This window comes from Desmodus rotundus, chromosome 1, assembly GCF_022682495.2.
Source record: "Desmodus rotundus isolate HL8 chromosome 1, HLdesRot8A.1, whole genome shotgun sequence".
In the NCBI taxonomy this organism is placed as follows: Eukaryota; Metazoa; Chordata; class Mammalia; order Chiroptera; family Phyllostomidae; genus Desmodus; species Desmodus rotundus.
The window spans coordinates 198987190-199006023 of NC_071387.1; the positions used below are offsets into that span (position 1 = coordinate 198987190).

An 18834-nucleotide genomic window follows, 5' to 3' on the forward strand; every position below is an offset into this window, starting at 1 on the left:
CCCAGGGGCTAAAGGGCAGGAAGCCCACAACTATCCCTAGGCCTGAAGAACAGAGAATAGTGTTCCCGGAGCCTGGAGAGAGCTGCCACTACTCTGAAGGAGCAGCTGCCTCGCAGGGTGGTGGACAGACGCTGCCAGAACTATGACAAAGTGGAGTGAAGCCAGTAAAGAAAGACCTTGATCCTCCTCTCTTCTCACCCTCCACTCACACGCCAGCACTGCCCACTGACCAAAATAAACCAGAAGCTAGATCCACAAAGATCCCCAAAGTTGCGATGAAATGTCAGCTTCTCAGGCACAGACTGGGCAGAGGGGACTGAACGGATCTGAGGAGGTGGACAGGAACCACATGCTAAGTAAAAAATACCTAATTCTGTGTCTACAAATTCAGTGCTCTTTTCCCCATAGGTACTAATCATATATACTCCCGATGAATAACGAACAGTTAACTAATTATCGAAAAAGCCAGGAAATAGACTTGAGTCTCATGGAGATACATTTCCTGATGGCTTGTGGCTGTTCTGAAAGCTTTCTACTTGGACAGGGGCCAAACTTTGTATCCTGTCTTACTTAGCAAGTAAGTACATCTTCATTGCTTCAGAAAAGACGCAGCCCTTAGAGATCATACTGTTGAGTTTCATTGTAACGCTAAGCTCTATAAAGTCCTGTCTGAGCAATGACAAAACGGAAATCGAAAAAGATGATGGGAGGCTGGCTGGGTGCTGTATATGACAAACACTGCCTGAAAAACAGCTCACGCCTCCACAGAGCATGCAGTCTCACACCAGGATAAATTTCCTCTGGGAAGGAGCCGAAGCGAAATGAGACAGAATGAGGTCCGTTTCATATATAACTCAAGAGGAAGGATCTTTTCTCAAGACTTCAGAAATAGATTTGGAACCCAGCACCGAATCCTATTGGTGTCCACTGCACAATGTCATTTGCTCAGCTGATCTTTCGCTCAAGTACCAGCTCATCATTTCCACTCTGGCCTGAGAATCCCTTAAATTAAGCACCATCCTTTTCAAGTATTTGTACAGAGCTCCCTAGAAAGAGGTTAAAAAAATACCCTTGAGTCTATAACCTCAGTGTGAATTCAGTTTACCCACTTTTCTCCTTCGATTAGAGAACTTTAAACTACAGAAAGAAAGTACGATACATGAAATGCTTTTAACAGTTAAAAAGCAAGTAATTAAAACACCTTAAACCTTTGGAAAGACAGTGGAGAAAGACACTCTAGGATAGAGGACAAACATTCTTGTTTATTTCCTGGGGGGCCTTTGTGCGGCGGTCCATTGTCCATGACCCTGGGAGCCCCCTTCTGAGTGACCTGGCCCAGCTAGCTCACACGTGCACCCTGCCGACAGCTAGGCACACTGTCACCAAGGCTTTGACCTTCCCCACAGAGGGTTTTGGCTTTTATTTCTTGAAGGAATCAATCCAGTTTCTTCAAGAAAGATTTTCTCTGTGATTAAGCTGACTACGCTTCCTTCCACTGCTTAAACCAAGGCCCCGGCTTATCCCCGGTCATTTCCTAGTGTTTGTTTCCTTTTCCCCCAGAACAATGAGGATGGCAGCCGGAGTTCTGGTGAAAGGGCCCAATACCTGAAATACCCTTTGCCAATTACACTAGTTGGCTGGCCACAAAGGAGTACAAATGCAATCTTTCATTAAGAAGAGAATTTAAAGAAAAAAAGAGTATCAAAAGCGGCCGGCGAAAACAATGAAGTGATTAAATAATTAAAACCATTCAACTTTATAATGATTCAGACACAACAATAAAGCTGGCCTTCTGTGACCTGTTTGCCAGTTAGGGCAGAGTCACGGCTCCTGGAATAGAAGACGAATCTGGTCAATACCCTGACAGCTAATTCGGTTTCTGTTTGGTTTGCCAGTAATTTGTTTTTAAGGAGCCCAGAGCATGAAGCAGGGTGCCTGGCCATAGGCCGCAGGTGGATCTCTCCGGGACAGAGGGCTGTTTCCTTTGGCTTTTCTTCTGCTTGAGTCAGACTGTCACTGATACGCCAGATAAAACACTGTGGGTTGTCGACCTGGACACCTTTCTGACTGAACCCCTGCGTCAGGTATTTTAACCCCAGGAAGATCTTTGTGAAGTAACTGCTACTATATTTTTTGATTAAAGATTAGCTACTTTGGTGGAGCCCAACTCATTCTGTCATAAGGATCTCTGGTTATCCAACGTTCCCACTCGGTCAGTTCTTCGCCACCTAAAAGGACTTGGCTATCTCAAGGCCCTAAAGATCACGGCAAGAGCTCTCTTAAACAATGATTTCTACTTTAAAAATAATACAGTCACATTACTGAAAATCTCATGCCTACTCATTAATAAGTACCTAAAATGCTTTATATCTGCATTCTTTCATTCGACAGGCATTCCATAAAACGTTTATTTTATTTTTATTTTTTTAATGTTTGGTTTTTTAGATTTCACTATGAAATAACTCCTAGATGCCAGGCATTGTGTTAAGTACGGTCTCACATATTATCTCCCAAATTCACCACCACTATCCTGAGTAGGTGATAGCACCTTCAAGAGAGCCTGTGCTATACACGGCAGCTGTATTGTTAAGCTGCAGGCCTGTTCCACACAAATACAACTAAACCCAATTGGTATTTAAAACATCCAATCACTGGCATCATTTAAAAATTTCTTTGCAAGTTTCTTAACCAAACAGTCACAGTGTCTCCTTTGTACCATTTTTTTTTTTTAAACTCTTCTTCTGAAAGCCTGTGGTATCAGTAGAGAGCAAGCAAATCCATTCCAGAGCCCACTCACTCCTGGGGAAAATCTTGAAAATGCTGCATCCTCTTGGTCATAAAAAAGACTAAAAGGCATTATTAGATGATTTGACCCAAATTCATCAGTTGTAATGAAAGCAAATTAACACTCACAGCCATCTGACGCTGAAATGTTTATGCTGCTTTTATAACTAAAGACCCTTTCCGCTTTGGGGTGTCGGTGTCTCCCTGTAACCTCAGAAAGCAGGAGATGGGTCTGCATTTTGCCACTTTTAACAAAGCAGGTGCAGAGGCTCTCAATGAGCAGAGTCCAGGACATTTGAAGGTTCATGGGAGAGGGATTCTCAAGTGCATTTTCCAAACAAAAAAAAGTGGAGGGCAAAAATGAAATTACAGGGATATATAATGCGAATGTATTGAAGGCCATAGATGAAATAAACTGGCAGAGGCTAAAATGCATTTCAGTGATACCACTGCCAGTATTATCCTCAAGATGTTATAATCTTCTTCTGACCTCCGTCCTATCAGAACAAACCAGCCACAGTCAAGACTCTGCTTAACTCAGCATCGCTGCCACGTCACTGGATGACACACCCAGTTATCATCTGACATCTGGGCCATTGTATTACCTGGATCTCAGTTATTTTTCACTTAGAGGAAGCATTATTTGGGTTTTCAGAAATTTGAGAAAAACAGATCTAAGTTAAATTCTCTTACTTAAAAGAATATCGCCTAATTTTCCTTTTCCTTCCTTTCTTTCTTTTTTTCCTTCCTCTCTCTCTCTCTCTCTCTCTCTCTGTCTTTCTTTCTTTCTTTACTATTTCCCTCCCCCAAAAGACCCTGTAGGTAGTGAAGGCTTGTATCTACTGTTCAGATCTACACTTTATATTCTTGTAGATCTGGCATGTCTTCGCAAATCCCTTTAAATAAAGTGTGATTTTTAAACATTTTGATTCAGACTTGAGGCAGAATACACTCCATTCACTCATAAAAGAACAGTTTAAATTTTAGCCAAGGATACTTATGGATGTAAGGGCCTACAGATTTTGGCAATGCCAGGCATATTCTTCAGTGTCTCTTTAAATCTTCCTTAATGTATAAATGACATTTAAAAGTCCCCTTTTCACTACAGTTGGCAGAGGACCTAAGACCATAACAAGTTGCTTCCCCAGTAAATGCCATTTTCCCTTAACCACAGGGCTGTAATTCAAAAACTGCAGATTTTTAAAAAGAAAAGTTTTAAGAAAAAATAATAACTCTGGGAATGAAGCCTAGGATTTCCCATCTATGAAAAGAAGGGGGGTTGTTACAGAGGGCAGGACTGCCTAGTGGCCAGGGGCCTGGGGTTACTGCTTTCAAAATGGCTTCGTGACCCACTCTGCCAGACGGAGGGTCCTCTGCACTCCGGCCACGGCAAGTTGCGGGCAGGGGCAACAGAGAGAAGGCAGCGGGCAGGAGCTTAGCACACCGCCATGGTTAAATATACACGTTAGAGTGAGAAACCGAGGTTCGAATCCCAGTTCAAATACTTATTGACTTTGTAATTTTAGGCAAGTTAGTCTACTTCTTTGTACCTTAGACCCTATTGTGAAATGTAGGTAATATTACACAGGTATAGTAGTTTTCTATTGTCACGTATCATACTATGACAAACTTATCAGTTTCTATGGCTATAGACTTAGTGGCTTAAAACAACACGAATGTGTTATCTCATGGCTTCTGTGGGTCAGAAGTCCTATATGTACTGTGCCCAGGGTCTCACAAGGCTGAAATCAAGGTGTCGGCTGGGTGCATACTTATCTGGGGTCTTGACTAGGGAAAGATCCGCTTCTCAATTTGGGGGTCATTTCCTTGTGATTGTATGACTGAGGTTCCCACATAGTGGTTGACTGTCAATCAAGGGGCCATTCTCGGCCTCTCGAGGCTGCCTGCTGTCCCCCGCCAACCTGCACTCCCAACCACACAGCAGTTCGCTGCATCAAGGCCAGCAGAGAATCCCTGACTCTTTGAATTTCCTCTTTCAGACCCAGTCCTTTTAGAGGCTCACCTGATTAGGTCAAGCCCATCTAAGATAACCTCTCTTTCGATGAGCTCAAAGCCAGATGATTAGGGACCTTAATAACATGTATGAAATTGTTTCACCTGGTCCAGTGAAATAATCGCAGAGCGATACCTTCATATGCATAAGTCCTATACACACTCACGTGCGTATGTTTTGGGGGGCGGAGATCACACAGGGGATATACACAAGTGGGCAGGAATCTTGGGGCAGATTTTAGAATTCTAAGACAAGCATCCAGGGTCCCTTGGGAGGATTAACTGAGTTACATTTAACTGAGTCAAACATTTTGTGCCTCACTACAGATAAGTACTATGGAAGCTTTTACCATTATTATTTTCGGCAGGATGGAATTCTTAGCGGAAGGCACTGGGTCTGAATGACCCATCTACTCATGGTGTTCCTGTGCTAGAAGTTGGGACTCAAGCTTGGCCTCTCCTGGTCTTTTCAAGTGTTTCCTCTTCATGCCCAGTGGCATTTGGCCCAGGATGACCTTCCTGAAAAGGCGTCTCCCTGAAGCTGTTTGTTCTGCTTCTAAAGCAGCTATGTCAGAACAAATAGCACCTCCTCACCATCACCTTAAATCAACACGTAACAGATTCTTCTTTGTGGAGCCACTGTGGTGGGTGGTCTGTCATCTAGTCTGTGCATGGGGGTGGACGAAGGGAGTCAGGTCCAGGTCCTGGCTGCAGACTTTGTCTGCATAAATCAGGAAAGGTTACCATGTTGTCTTAGAAGGAGCCGGACAACTGGAGCTGGGATCATGTAGTATTTAGAAGAAACTCCTTCTTCTCTCCACAAAAATATAAGTCACAGGTTGAGCCTGTAGGCCCACTAGTCCTAGAAACTGCACCAGTTCTCTCAAATAAGTATTCAAAACTCCCACAGTCCATTTGGGGGGGGGGGAAATTCTTTACACTGTGTTTGATTAGATTCAGGAGCACATTTGGCATGCTGAAGGCTGAAATATGCTTAAAGTGATGTACTAGATCTCTTCTGCACATACCTCAGCAAGATGTCTTTAAATAATGATCATCACTAATCTCTTCTCGCCCAGCTGCTCTCTTCCTCATGGAGTTACTGACATGCTGGAAGACCGACAGTAACGCACTGATAGTAATGCCAGCGCCTGGAACGTCTGAGACCATGGGGGTGAATTTCCCAGGTGTTGATTCCCGATGTCAGTGGTGCAAATCACTCACGAGGGGAAGAGGATGTGGGGGCAGTGGATGGAATTTTAGCAGCCTCATGCCTATGTGATAAGAGATTTTTAAATCATGTGCCACTGAGTATCCCTTACCATGTGTTAATAGTTTGCTCGTGCTGCCAGGATGGAGTACCACAGCCTGGGTGTCTTAAACATCAGGCATGTATTTCCTCAAAGTTCTGGAGACCACACGTGTCTCCAGATCAAGGCGTCTGCAGGGCTGACTTCTTCTGAGGCTTCTCTGCTTGGCTTATAGAGAGCTATTTTAATCTCGGTCTCACATGGTCTTCCCTCTGTATGTGTCTGTGTCCTGATGTCTTCTTCTATAAGAACACTGGTTATATTGAATTAGGCCCACCTATACGACCTTATTTCACATTCATCACCTCTTTAAAGATCCTGTCTCCAAGAACGATCACTTCTGAGTGCTGAGACTTAGTACTTAAACATATGCATTTGTGTAGGAGGGACACAATTCGGTCCCTAACTCCATGTATTTATGAAGTGTCTCACATTCCTACTTACCATTAACTGGAGAGATGTGAGTGTTCCAGCATATTAAGTGCTGATGGATGCTCAGTCTCCACCCTTGGTCAGATTGCTATGCTTTCCACTCACTCCAATTACTGCGAGAAACCGTTGAGTCGCCAACATACTGATGCGTGTTGCCTGGGGCACAGAGGGGTGGCAACTCTGCTGAGCTGGCTTCGTTTTACAATTTAGATAATTGGAAACCAAATGCAGATTCAAGGCACTAATCACTTTATTGTTCACTGATGCGTCCTTATAGCCTGGAATAGTACCTGCACTTAGTAGATATTTAATAAGTATTTGTTGAATAAATAAGGAAGGGTTGCTGAAAGAAGGCAGGGAAATAACTAAAAAAGAAGTGAATTACATATGGTGCCAGGGGGGTACTGGAAATATTGGAGGGACACTTTGTAAAACACATGATTGTATAACCACTATGCTGTACTCTTGAAACGAATACAAAATAATACTGAATGTAAACTGTAATTGAAAAAAAATTAACTGAAAGAATAAATAAAAGAGAAGTGAAGTGATATCAAAGTCACACTATCACTTTTTACAAGGGATCCGCCCCCAGAACATGCTAAACATAAAAACAGTGTTGTATTTAGTACTATGTCTTTTTTCTACCTAAAATCTGCATGCCTCTTTAAAACCTAGTCACTATTTGATTTCAGCACATGGTTGAGACATAGCAGGAGTTTACCGAACACTTATGAAATGAGGTACAGGCCCTCTAATGTAGGGATGGGTAATTCCTATCACAGTGGGTGTTTTCCAATGCCGTAAACAGTGAAAAAAACTATTGCTGGAATCTCTACCCTCCTGACGGTTTTCACTTCTCTGCAAACACAAAAGCCAACATGATAGCGTCTCACGTAAGTACATAATGCTTTACATCTTTCCTTTCCTGCTGCCTCTGTCTTCTGAAAAATAAAGAATCAGAGTTCTTTAACACCCCTGAAGAATCCTGCTTTACTTGTAGCTTACCTAACCATTAATTAAATCATGGGACTACAATGGCCAGTCTGATATCATCACAGGAATGTTCTCTGCAGGATTTCTAAGAAATGACTGACTATGTTTCTGCTTGAGCCAACCCGGTGATGGACAAGGCACTGCTCTGAAAACCAGCCTGCTGTGCTCCATCACCGAGCCAGTGCAAACACAGAAAGGCTTTTGCATTCCTTGTACGTGCATCTATCTCCGTAACATCTACCCAATTGTCCTGATTCTTCCCTTTAGAACCACATAGACGTGAAAGCCATTTTTTTAACTCTATTTCAAAGTTCCTTTTCTCTAGAGAGCCTCTATCTACCTTCTCACTCCATCTTTATATTCCACATTCTTCACCTCTCAGGTCATACTGCCAAATAGTCTAGAACAATGAAAAAATTGTTCTATATAAAGCTCTAGCAATTTTTTGAAGCTAGCAGAAACCAGGAAGATCAAGTAATCTAATCAGCATGTTTATCATGGGGGAAATAAGTCCTAGAGAACCAAAATATACACGCAAAGTTAAGAATCCTAGATAATTGGGGGCTGGAATTAGAATACATGATGCTAGTCTCTTGGCCAGTAGACCAGATGGCTTCCAATGTTCAGTGCTTAATGTTTTCAAATTGTATGCAGGGTGGGGCAAAAGTAGGTTTGTTTGTATGAAAAGCAATATAATAATTAATAAATAATAATATAAAAAAACTGTTTTGCATACTTACAACTGTAAATGTACTTTTGCCCCACCCTGTATATTGCATTCTTACAACATCTATGTAAGATAAATAGGATGTATTTTTATCTTTATTTAATAAATGAGGCTGGATGGGTCTCTATAAGGAAAAAAAATACTTAAGAGAACTGAGACAAGAAGCCCAGTCTTCTAGCTTCCAGTTCAATATTACTTGAATATTTCATAGAAAATCAATATTCTTCCACTAAACATTTGGCAGGTGCTGCATTTGTGAGAGGCCTAGCACAAGACAGACGGCGCACCAAAGAGGACTTAACTCAAAAGAATTAAATGCAGGCACTATGTGCAGAGCAGTGTTCTGGGTTAACAGAACCAGAAAGAGGTGGCGAGGCATCCAGGGACTAGAAAGGGTGAAAAGGCTTCACTACTCCCGTGTCTGAAGGGGCCAGGGGTGTGGACAGGGTGTCTGGGGCCTGCCAGCAATGGAAGGGGAATGGTTGTCCCAAAGAAACTGGGGTCTCCGAGGGACAGCCACTGCCAGAATGTTGAGAAGCAGGAAGGAGGGAGGACTAGGGAAACACGTTGGACCTCTTTTTCCTCCTGCCTTCCAACTTCTTGCTGGTGTCTCTCCGTTAGTCAAATCTACCCAGAGTCCAGGGAGCACGGGTGTTTCTCGGTGCCCAGGGAAGAGAAGAGAATGGGTTGGGGGTGGAGTGCAGAGAAGAGCCAGAGCAGGGAGACCAGAGACAAGGATGTTTCTAGGAGCAGGTGCCTTCTTCAGTCAAGCTCCCTTTGCGGTTAGTAGTTAACTACGCGACGTTTTTAACAGCTAGGAACACTTGAAGAAATGGGGAGATCATCTAGATATGAGATATTCTGGAATCTCCTGAATGAAACATTAAAAAAAAAGCAGTGAATATACTTTTTTGGTTCAAATCACTCTCATCAGAAAGACAAACTGTGCTAAGATGTTTAATATGTCTCTGTCAACAGACAAAACTTGTGTCCTCACCCAGCCTAAAAGTACTGGGTCTGCCTCTTTGTATTCAACCCCGTCTACACAGTTCTCCCCTGGCTCCCTTTCAGAATCTGGTATAAGCACCTCACTGAGCCTGAACTCCTAGAAATTAGTTACTCTTTATTTTCATTTCAAGTTGTTTCAAATATTCCATGTCAGAGTCGCCCTTCCTTTACTTCTCTATTCGCTACTCTTTCTGGCTTCATGAATGTGCTCCTATCCCAAAACATATAGTTGCTGGATATCAGCATGTTTCAACCTTAGGACTGTGATATTTTGAGCCAGCTAATTCTTTATTGCGGAGTGGGGGGGGGGGTGCTGGCCTGCACATTGTAGCTGTTCAGCAGCATCCCTGACCTCTACCCAGGAAATGCCAGGAGCATTGCCGCAGTTGTGACAAGCGAAAATACCTCCGTGTATTGCCAAGTGTGTCCTACAGGGAGGCAGACTGCCCTTGCTTGGAAACCACCACTGTATATTCTGGAGAAAGACGATCCACAGCTCAGACTCATCTGGTTGCACCCAACCTCTTCCAGCTGCTTTGCAGCCATCCTAGCTAGCCCCATTAAGTCCAAATAAAATGAGGCAAAGATCATAAAGTGTCTAAAGGGGAGAAATTAATTGAACCCTGTTTTGTTTTGTCAGCCAGAAAGAGAAAAACCCACATCCAGGTGCTTGCTTAAGACCAAAAAAATAAATTCTGTACGCTAAACCCCCCCAAACTCTAAAATAAGGCTTTATGAGGTGTCAGACTGTGAATTCACTTTCCCTAGCTACAGTCCCTACCGAATGGTTGTCTGTAGCTTGTAACTCAAATGCTTAGTCTGAAGGAGTCAAGGAGGAACTGAACCCTCAGCAGCCTGGAAGCCAAGCCTAAGGATCTGAATCCCCTGGCAATGGGATCTCCGCACAGACTGACCCATGCGAAGAGGAAGCTCGGACCTTCAGGGGATTCTTTTAAGGTGAATGTAGTACAAGGACATTTGTGTTTTGAAAACCCTGTTAAGTATTCCCGCCCCCGCCCCCCCCTCCACCGCTCAAGGGCATTGTTTTAATTTATCTCTGTGATGTAGACAATCTTTGTAACCTAAAGTACTTGAGATAACGCAGTTCCAAATGTTTTATTTACAAAAGAGTTTAGTTGGACCAAACGCCCTTGAACAGACATCAACCAAAACACCCTTGAACAGGCCTCAGCCATTCCCATGAGGAAGGGAGAGTTTTATTTTTGAAGCACTAACCTAAAGATTAGAAAATTCAAGAGTATGAAGAAACTTTAGAGAGATATTTGGTCAAAGAGTATATTTCTCAAAATTTTGCTTGATTCAGAATCGCTTAGAGGTAGAGAATTTCAAATGCAGATTGCAGGCCACACCACAAAATTCTGACTCAACAGAAACGGGCACGCACAAGAACGTTGAGCCTGCCGCCGGTGGGGAGCAAACTGGCTCGAAATTCTCACCTAGTCTAACTCTGCATTTCACAAATGAGTAAACTGCGGCCCAGAAAGTTACACCCGCAAACGAGAAACAGAACTGAAATGAGACCCCAGTTCTCCTGCTTTTGCTGTTCAATGTCTCATCATGTAATAATATGAGAAATAACAACACATCTCAAAACACTGTATCATTACCCAAAATGGCCATTCCAGAAGAGTTCAATCTGCAGATCTAGCTCTTGAAACCAACAAGGGGTTTATGGTCCCCGAGAAGCTCCCGCGCCCCCCGCCCGCTGTGAATACAGCTGGTATATATGACAGAGGCTGGCGCTGCTGCTGGAGTGAGGCAGCTGCCTGTCTTTTGCTGTCAGTGATCTGCTGTAAGCACGGACCCCGGAGGTAAGAAGGAGGTTGTGTGACCAAGGCTATCGCCTCCAGAAATCCTACTTGTGAGCTGATGCCCAATCATGGACAAGTTTGCTCTTCTCTGAGGTCCCAGCAAATGCTCAGACATCTCCGCCTGTGATGTGCACTGAATATTTGTATAGGTTTACTCAGTTGGTATCATTTCAATCCCCCCCCATTTTTGCTCACAGTGCATTAGTTCAAATACAGAAATCAGTATGTTCTTTCTAGACTATGGGAGCCGTCGCAGCTGCCTGCTAAGAATGACTGCCTCCTCCTTGCAAGGAAATGCCTGTTAACTCACACAAATGAAGGAAAACCATGTCTAAGACAAGAGTAGATTTTTACATTTCAACAGAAACTCTGGTGACTAACACTGGGATGTCATATTTTTCTATTTTTTTCAAGTGAAGACATAAAACATGACTACCAACTCTCACAACCTTTCATAAAAGACATTTAACCCCTATTAATAGAAAGTAATCAAATATTTGTTTTAAAATATCAGTCCTCCGAGGAACTCTCTATCATGCCCAACTTTATCACAGATAGTAGGAATTAAGAATCAAACAGCAACAGTCCTTGGACTAACATTTGTGGACCCAACGTGGCACCTGGCCATACGGAGCAAATGACTTCCTAAAAGAATCTCAGTGGCTGTTACCAGAACCCTTGTATGACTGCCCCTGACGCACAACTGCCACCGTCATCCAGATTGTTTGTTTAATCGGGTGCACCTCGGTTGCCTTATCCGAGGACATCTCAGAATTTGAGATGATATTTCCCATCTGAGTTGCAGGAAGGTCACACTTTTTTTTTTCTCTTTCTTTTTTTAAGAAACTAATCTCACCAGTGTTCTGTTCTCCATATTCCCCAGTTACTGGTCAAGGTGCAGGAGGACAAACAAACATGACGAGGGACACCAGCTGCTGGATAACATGCACTTTCCTCTCTAAGCATTCTCACTCTAGGGCAAAGTGTGCCTTCTTTTTATCTTGACTTTGAAAAAGCACTCATTGGACCGTTATTGTCACAAAACACAGAAATAAGATGCTTCCAACTTCTCATCATGCCAATTTTATTGGAAGTAGTATAGAAATAATGAAAGATGTTAAATATGCCTTGATTTTCAAATGTGGAAATTGCTGTTGTCCTCTGAGAAGTAAATGTGGTGAGAAAAGCTGTTTTCAGCTCATAAATGTGGTTATTATTTCATATTTTTATAGAGCCCTAAATGCACAGGGTGCTGACAATATTTGAAGTGAGGCCAAGCAAATCAAATCCCTGGTCCAAAGCAGGCAGAGTCCATATGCAGACCGAACCCATACCAAAGCAACAACTCAAAGTAAACATTGTACAGCTTGGGGCCACTGCAAAGGGAGGGCCGTAGGAGGGGAAATGGCTTTATCGAGAAGAGAACAGATACTCCTAAAGTATAATAAAAGAATAAAAAGCCTTGAGGAGGCCCCAGAGCCTCAAAATGAATTGTCTAAACCAGCATTTCCTCCTAGAAACCTTTCGCCTCCCACTTTCCTGGCAGAAAAAAACAAATCTACTCCTGGACCATTAATTAGATGTCAAGGGTACATATATAAAATACATTTTGAAGCAGTTGTATTGATCCCTAGACACAGAGCCACTCCATCCTCATCAGTTTTTAAACTGCAAGCTGGAAAACGCCCTTATTTAGAGGACCAAAAAATGCCTTCATCTTAAGCAAAAGGAAAAATCCTTCTAAATGGTAGAATCTTTGAACCTTGTTAATAAATCAGTCCAAGAATAGAGCGCTACATTCACAACGTGATCAATCAAAAGCCTCACACCAAATGGAAAAAATCTTCCAGTGCAGGGCCAGAGGCCTTATCACAATTGCTTCCTGGCAGAAAGAGTGGATAAACAAGCCCAATCAAAGACTGTCCAGAGGCCTTGTTTCTTGTTGCTCTAGGTATCAAAATAGGAAGTAAACAGCTTAGAAACAGTCCTGAGAATCGCCCGGAGGAAGTACTGCTTCCGCTCCCTGCACTTGCTAAGTCTGCTTATCTTGTGTCTTCTCAGCACAGCCCTTTGCACTTGTCTGAGACCCCTTAACACACACCATCTTTTCCCATCTGCCTCTGACCTAATGCTACCCAGCTGGCCCAATGCAGCCCATCCCCTCCCCAGCCAACAAAATGTGATAAGGAAATAAAGACATAAACAAACTCCACTAATTTCCAGGCAATGGATCCCCTAAAAACTTGCAGACATCTGGCTCACTGGAAATACCCACAATACCGTGGGAGAAAATGGGCCCCGAGGCCAGGAAGGTTTCCGGCCCCACCCCAGCAGCACCGCAGCGTGACTGAACTACTTCCTCAGCCTTCTCATGAGTAACCAACCAATGAACAGTTCTGGAGCTCATTAACTGTCCAGCCTACTGTTGGTGCCTACAAAAAAAACATGTAAGCTTGTTTTACAAGGAGCCTAGGTTTGTGTTAGCACCTATTGGATGATTTTTAATACACCATCATCACCGGCCTGGCACCTGACACTTACATAAGGCTTTTCATTCATGTGTGCTCACACGAATGAAATGCATCTGGCTGCCCAAGTCCTGCGAGCCAAAGAAAGCTCTGGTATTCACTTGCTTGCCTCAGCTTGGCTTTGCACGTCCTGATTTTAATTTGTGTAAAGGTGTTCATAATGTCAGTCCTAGGTCATCTGAGTTCCATTTAACCTGAGATTTTTAATACGAAACATGAATGCTTTCAATTGGAGGCAACTAATAATTCAGGATTGTCTCGGAGAAATGGGCCAGCTCCCTGAGATCGGTATAATACCCATCTTAGTTTGTAAGTTGGCCTCCAGTTCTGCAACTTCTACAAAATGTTTGACACTGAATTTGTCTTTCAAATAACCAAATGCTTTTACATGCATATGTTTCAAAACCACAGAAAATCTAGATTTTTAAAAGATACAATTGTGCAGCGTTTTTATTAGCATAGAGAGGATTGTTAAGTGATAGCACACTTATTTCATAATTTCTTTATGATCCAACTCAGGAAATCATTCTTTCACAAAATTTACCAAATGGTCAACCTTGATGATAAGGAAACTGAGGGCATGATTTCTTTAGATCTCCTTCAAGGCAGAGACGTAAAGAGCATGTGCATTGCTTTCTACAGAGCACTCATATGACTGGACAGTATCTGGGGTATTACCTTTACAATGTTGATCATATAAATATTATTTTTCTGTGGGTTTGCAGTGGACTAATCACAGCTAACATCATATTAAGGAAGTCGTTTTAGTAGCAGCTTTATTTATGGAGAAAATTTCAGCCAAAGTGTACGCAGAAAAATTATTGATATTATGATTTGGTTGGAGAAGCAAAAACACATGCTAAATGAAGTCTGAATTTCATAAATGCTACTCTATGGGGGAATAAGAAAATTCCTTTGGAATGAATATTTAATTTTCCACACTGAACTGTTAAGAATTCATTCTTTCTTCTTCATGTATTGCATTAACAGAAAAATATAGGACCCCTTCAGTGGACAAACTCTATACCCTCTTGGAGGAAAAATGAACCAAGTGGGAGTAAATGGCTGAGCAGGAATAAGAGTCTCCATTGGGAATCACCACTGAAGACTTGCCACATTCACTTGTCCACCTCAGGTCACCTGAAGTACTGCAAGTGAGCAGTGACTTAGGGATACAGCAGGAGGAAGAAAGTGACAGCTCCCAGGCCAGTCCTAAACATATGCATTGATGATCCATAAACTACTTCTCTATGCTTCTCTTCTTCAACTGAGTCTTACTCTTCTGTCAATAAACAAAACCCACTCAATCAGTCAGGGTCCAACTAAGAAAACGGATGCGGGGATATAATAGAGGAAGCTTTGTCACAGAGGATGAAAGAAGGACTGAGAAGCAAAACAGGGGACTGTAGGGTAACCCAGGGATTAGCAAAAGCAAGAAGCTGGCACTTCCCTAAGCTGGAACTCCAAGTATAGAACTACAACTAAAGTAGACTGATTCATTAATGCCTAGTCTCAGCTGCGTAATGGAATCTATGCAGCCTTACTTGCTCCCCACACACATCAGTCCTCCGCATCCCTTTCTCTCTGGTGAACATTTCATCACTTAAAGGGGAAGGTAAGTTTGTGAGTGAATGGCTTATTAAATGATAGTACTCACTGAACTTAAAAACTCCAATCTATGAAAGAATAATTCCCCCAGAAGGATACTGTTGTTATCAACATCAACAGTTCCCTTCTGAAGCCTTAATAAGACAAGCTGAGGAAATATGAAAGCAACATGTGACTTTTTTTACTTTCATTCAGTTAAAACACAGAGCAATGGTTTTACACATTTTCAACTTTTCTTCTAGGGCTTCAGAAGTTCAGGCTGTCACTACAAGTTTCTTTCACCTTGAGAAGAAATAATTTCCATGTCTAAATGAACTATGTTGGCCCTTCTTCCAAGCTAGAGTCTGATAACCAATTGCTGTGACTCTATACCAAGAACAACTACCTTGTCTCACTAACAGCACAATTGGGCCTATCAACATGACAGACACATCAGTCAACATGTTAAGTATGTCAACACCGAGGTCAGCAGAAGAAAAGGGTGGACGGTCAAGACACACGTGAGCACTCAATTTCAGTGTGTCAGTTAAAATTGTAAGGGGTTGCTCCATTACAATGCCGTTGAACAGCGAGCATGTTTACGACTGGATTCCAGTAAATCCAATCGGGATTTCTGCACGGTCTCCACCCTGGAAAACCAGCTTAAATTCTTGTACTCGGGCCATGTTCCAAGAGACATCATAATTAGATCCCAGAAGAATACATTGCAGCTGAAGAGGATGTCCCCTGCAGAATTACATGGGGGGAAGGCTGGCCAAAGCAATGTTCACGCTCATGCAATTAGGCAGTTAATTGCACAAGGTGCAATTATTAAGGCTAAATTTATGCTAGGATTAGGCTAGTCTTGAGAAAAGAGTGTAGTTTAAGAAAGAAAACATAATACTGGGGCAGACTCTCTATTAACATAACCATATTTCACTTCCTTTTGCAATACTTGAGTGCAAGTTCAGTGAAACAAAGGTTTTAGCAGATTTAAAAGCATAATGGGAAAAGTGGCTAAGTGTAGGACACGGCACATTTTGGCCCTTCTGTGGAAGGCCATCATGGACACTCAGCTATAATCACTTGTGGTTTAGTCAAAGAGCCAGAACCTCTGTTGTCATTCCTGTTCACCAAAAAACCTGAGGTTTTCAATAAAGGAACTCAACAGTGGATTCTTGCAGTAAAATTATGAAGCACAGGAAACATTTGGGGCAGGTATGAACAAAAAAACCCACCTTTATTGTGTTTCATCTGCATTGGCCTTTGCGCCAGGTGGTGGTGATGGTGCTGTGTGTGTTTTCTCATCTGCTACCTTATTCAGTTACATTTCCAGCTTATCTAGAAAGACACTTACTGAGTGCCTGTTGAGTGCCAGAGCCTGCGAGACAGCAAACAAACATTGAAGTCAATAAAAGTTATTGGCCAATGTCAAAAAGAGTAACATATTTTAAATACTGGAAAGAAGCAAGTCCATATTCTTATAGATTTCTTCATTCTTTCGACCTCGTTTTCAGTAAACAGTGTTTTGGATACTAGGATGAAAGGAAAATTTAATAATATTATAGTAGACTTGAAAATCAGATTTAATTTTGTTAGGTAATGATTTAAAATTTTTCACTTCGTACAGACATTGTAACCTTAAGATTTAATTTTCATTTTGTCCCTGTATAATTAAATGATGTAAATAAACAATGACATTGCATTTCATGTAACTGTTATTAAATTCATATAAGTAAATAATAATTTCTAATAAGGGCTTTAACTTTATGGGGGGAAATGGCATCCTTTTGTGCACAAAAGATGACTCTGGGGCTATACACATAGTTTTTTGTTTCCCTCTAAAAGATTAAATCATGAAGATAGGAAATTTAAACTCTTTGACCTTAAAATTAAATCCAGCAAAATTTAATCACAATCTGATAATATAGAAAGTATTTCAACACTTTACAGTGTAGTAAGTGTTAGAAACAACTATTTTAAATGCAAAACAAAGAAGTACCAATCAATAGTAATTACTGCCCAATAAAAAGCCACGAAGCTAAGGGGGCATCATTTGAGTTGGTAAATAAATATCCTAATTGGGAAAGCAAGTCAAAGGAATTTTAGTAAGTTAGATCCTTGCCTTGGAAGAGTTTTTCTTTTCCTTCAGTGGGTATAAAGGTTATTACAGTTAAATAACTGTAAATACTTAATCATGTAATCTCCAAACAACTGTTTGACAAAAATGCCAAATATGTGGCTTATTTTATTCTACAAGGCTGTAAACTCTTCCAGTGTAAGTGACACATCTCTTAATTTTTCTATATGTCCCCAGAAAATCCAACTCAGATCTGGGGAAACAGTAACCAGGCAATAAATGTGTTAAGGAAACAGCAGCTGAAAAAGAACGCTCGAAAAACAAAGTGTTGAACTGATTTTAATCTGGATATATTGGTTATATCCCCAACAAATTCATTCTTATTTTTAGGAAAAATTTAATGAAAACTGCATTTCCCACACTATGGATGAATCACTCTCTACATCTCAAGCAAAACAGTTGCCTTTGAGAAACGCAGCTCTGAGAAATAGCTATAATTTGTTAACATTATTATGTCTGCCTCTATAATCCTAACAAACATGACTGAGACTTAAAATATAAACCATCTGGTTATTATCGGCATTCGCCAAAAAAAAAAGTTAATAGCCATATAGATTTGTGTAACATTTTAATTTTTTCCAAGACTAGAGGTTTTACTTCACTGTTATTTTCATTACTACCCTATAAACTAGGGAATATCGCCTTATTCCCATTTTATTATTTACTTGATTAGAACATAAAATGATTAAATGAAATCTCAAGGTGTCAAGGTAGTTTGAAGAAACCTGGATTCCAGCCCTAGATTTACTTTTGATTTCCCAGTCAAGGCCAAAACTCATTCTGATGCCACAGTAACAACAAAATTCATGCTTCTGTCTCCCAGGAATATAGCTGTGCTGTGCTCAACAACTTTTCCACTTGATATAAATCTAGTAAAGATGCAGGATTGGATTGCCTTATTTATACCTGATGCAACTATCAAACAAGGAGGCTAACGTTTAGTGTGTGCCTAATGAAACCCTGCCTCCCTGTTCTATAATAACATCAGAGACGTGGACATGAGTTACGACAGAGTAAAACAGTACCTCCTTCAAACTCACCCAAACTTTGAATACTGAGTGTCGTCTCAACACCATAACAGCCTGATTCCAGAGTGGCCAGTTGATGAGTAGCTGTGACAAGAAGCACCAAAGGATTTCTTATTCCTGATGCCCATGTAAGTATGTTTGAGCCTAAAGTTCTTTCTAAGCACGTAACACAACAAAGAGGTCACAACTATTACTAGTTGGCTCTAGATATCTCTTGTCAAAAAAGGATTATGAGTTCTTGTGAGAACTTCCACCCTTACTTCCTCTCAGGAATTTTATTGGGGTTTATGTAGCAGGATTTTTTTTCTTGTTATACTTCAATTACAGTTGACATTCAATATTATTTTGTCAGTTTCATACATACAGCATAGTGGTTATTAGACATTTATATAATTTATAAAGTGATCCCACCCCCGATAAGTCTGGTACCCACCCAGCACTATGCATAG

At 41.5% G+C, this 18834-nt stretch overlaps 1 long non-coding RNA gene across 3 annotated transcripts in view; it reads right to left on the bottom strand.

Moving 5' to 3' along the window:
• The window catches only part of LOC139440383 (uncharacterized), a 238925-nt gene extending 220341 nt beyond the window's left edge, over window positions 1–18584 (bottom strand). For all 3 annotated transcript variants that reach the window (XR_011650602.1, XR_011650604.1, XR_011650601.1), the window contains exons 1-2: window positions 18398–18584; window positions 16456–16598 (exon numbers count right to left, since the gene is read on the bottom strand). This is a non-coding gene — a long non-coding RNA (uncharacterized lncRNA). The remainder of the gene's footprint in view (window positions 1–16455; window positions 16599–18397) is intronic.
• Window positions 18585–18834: the final 250 nt, after the last annotated feature.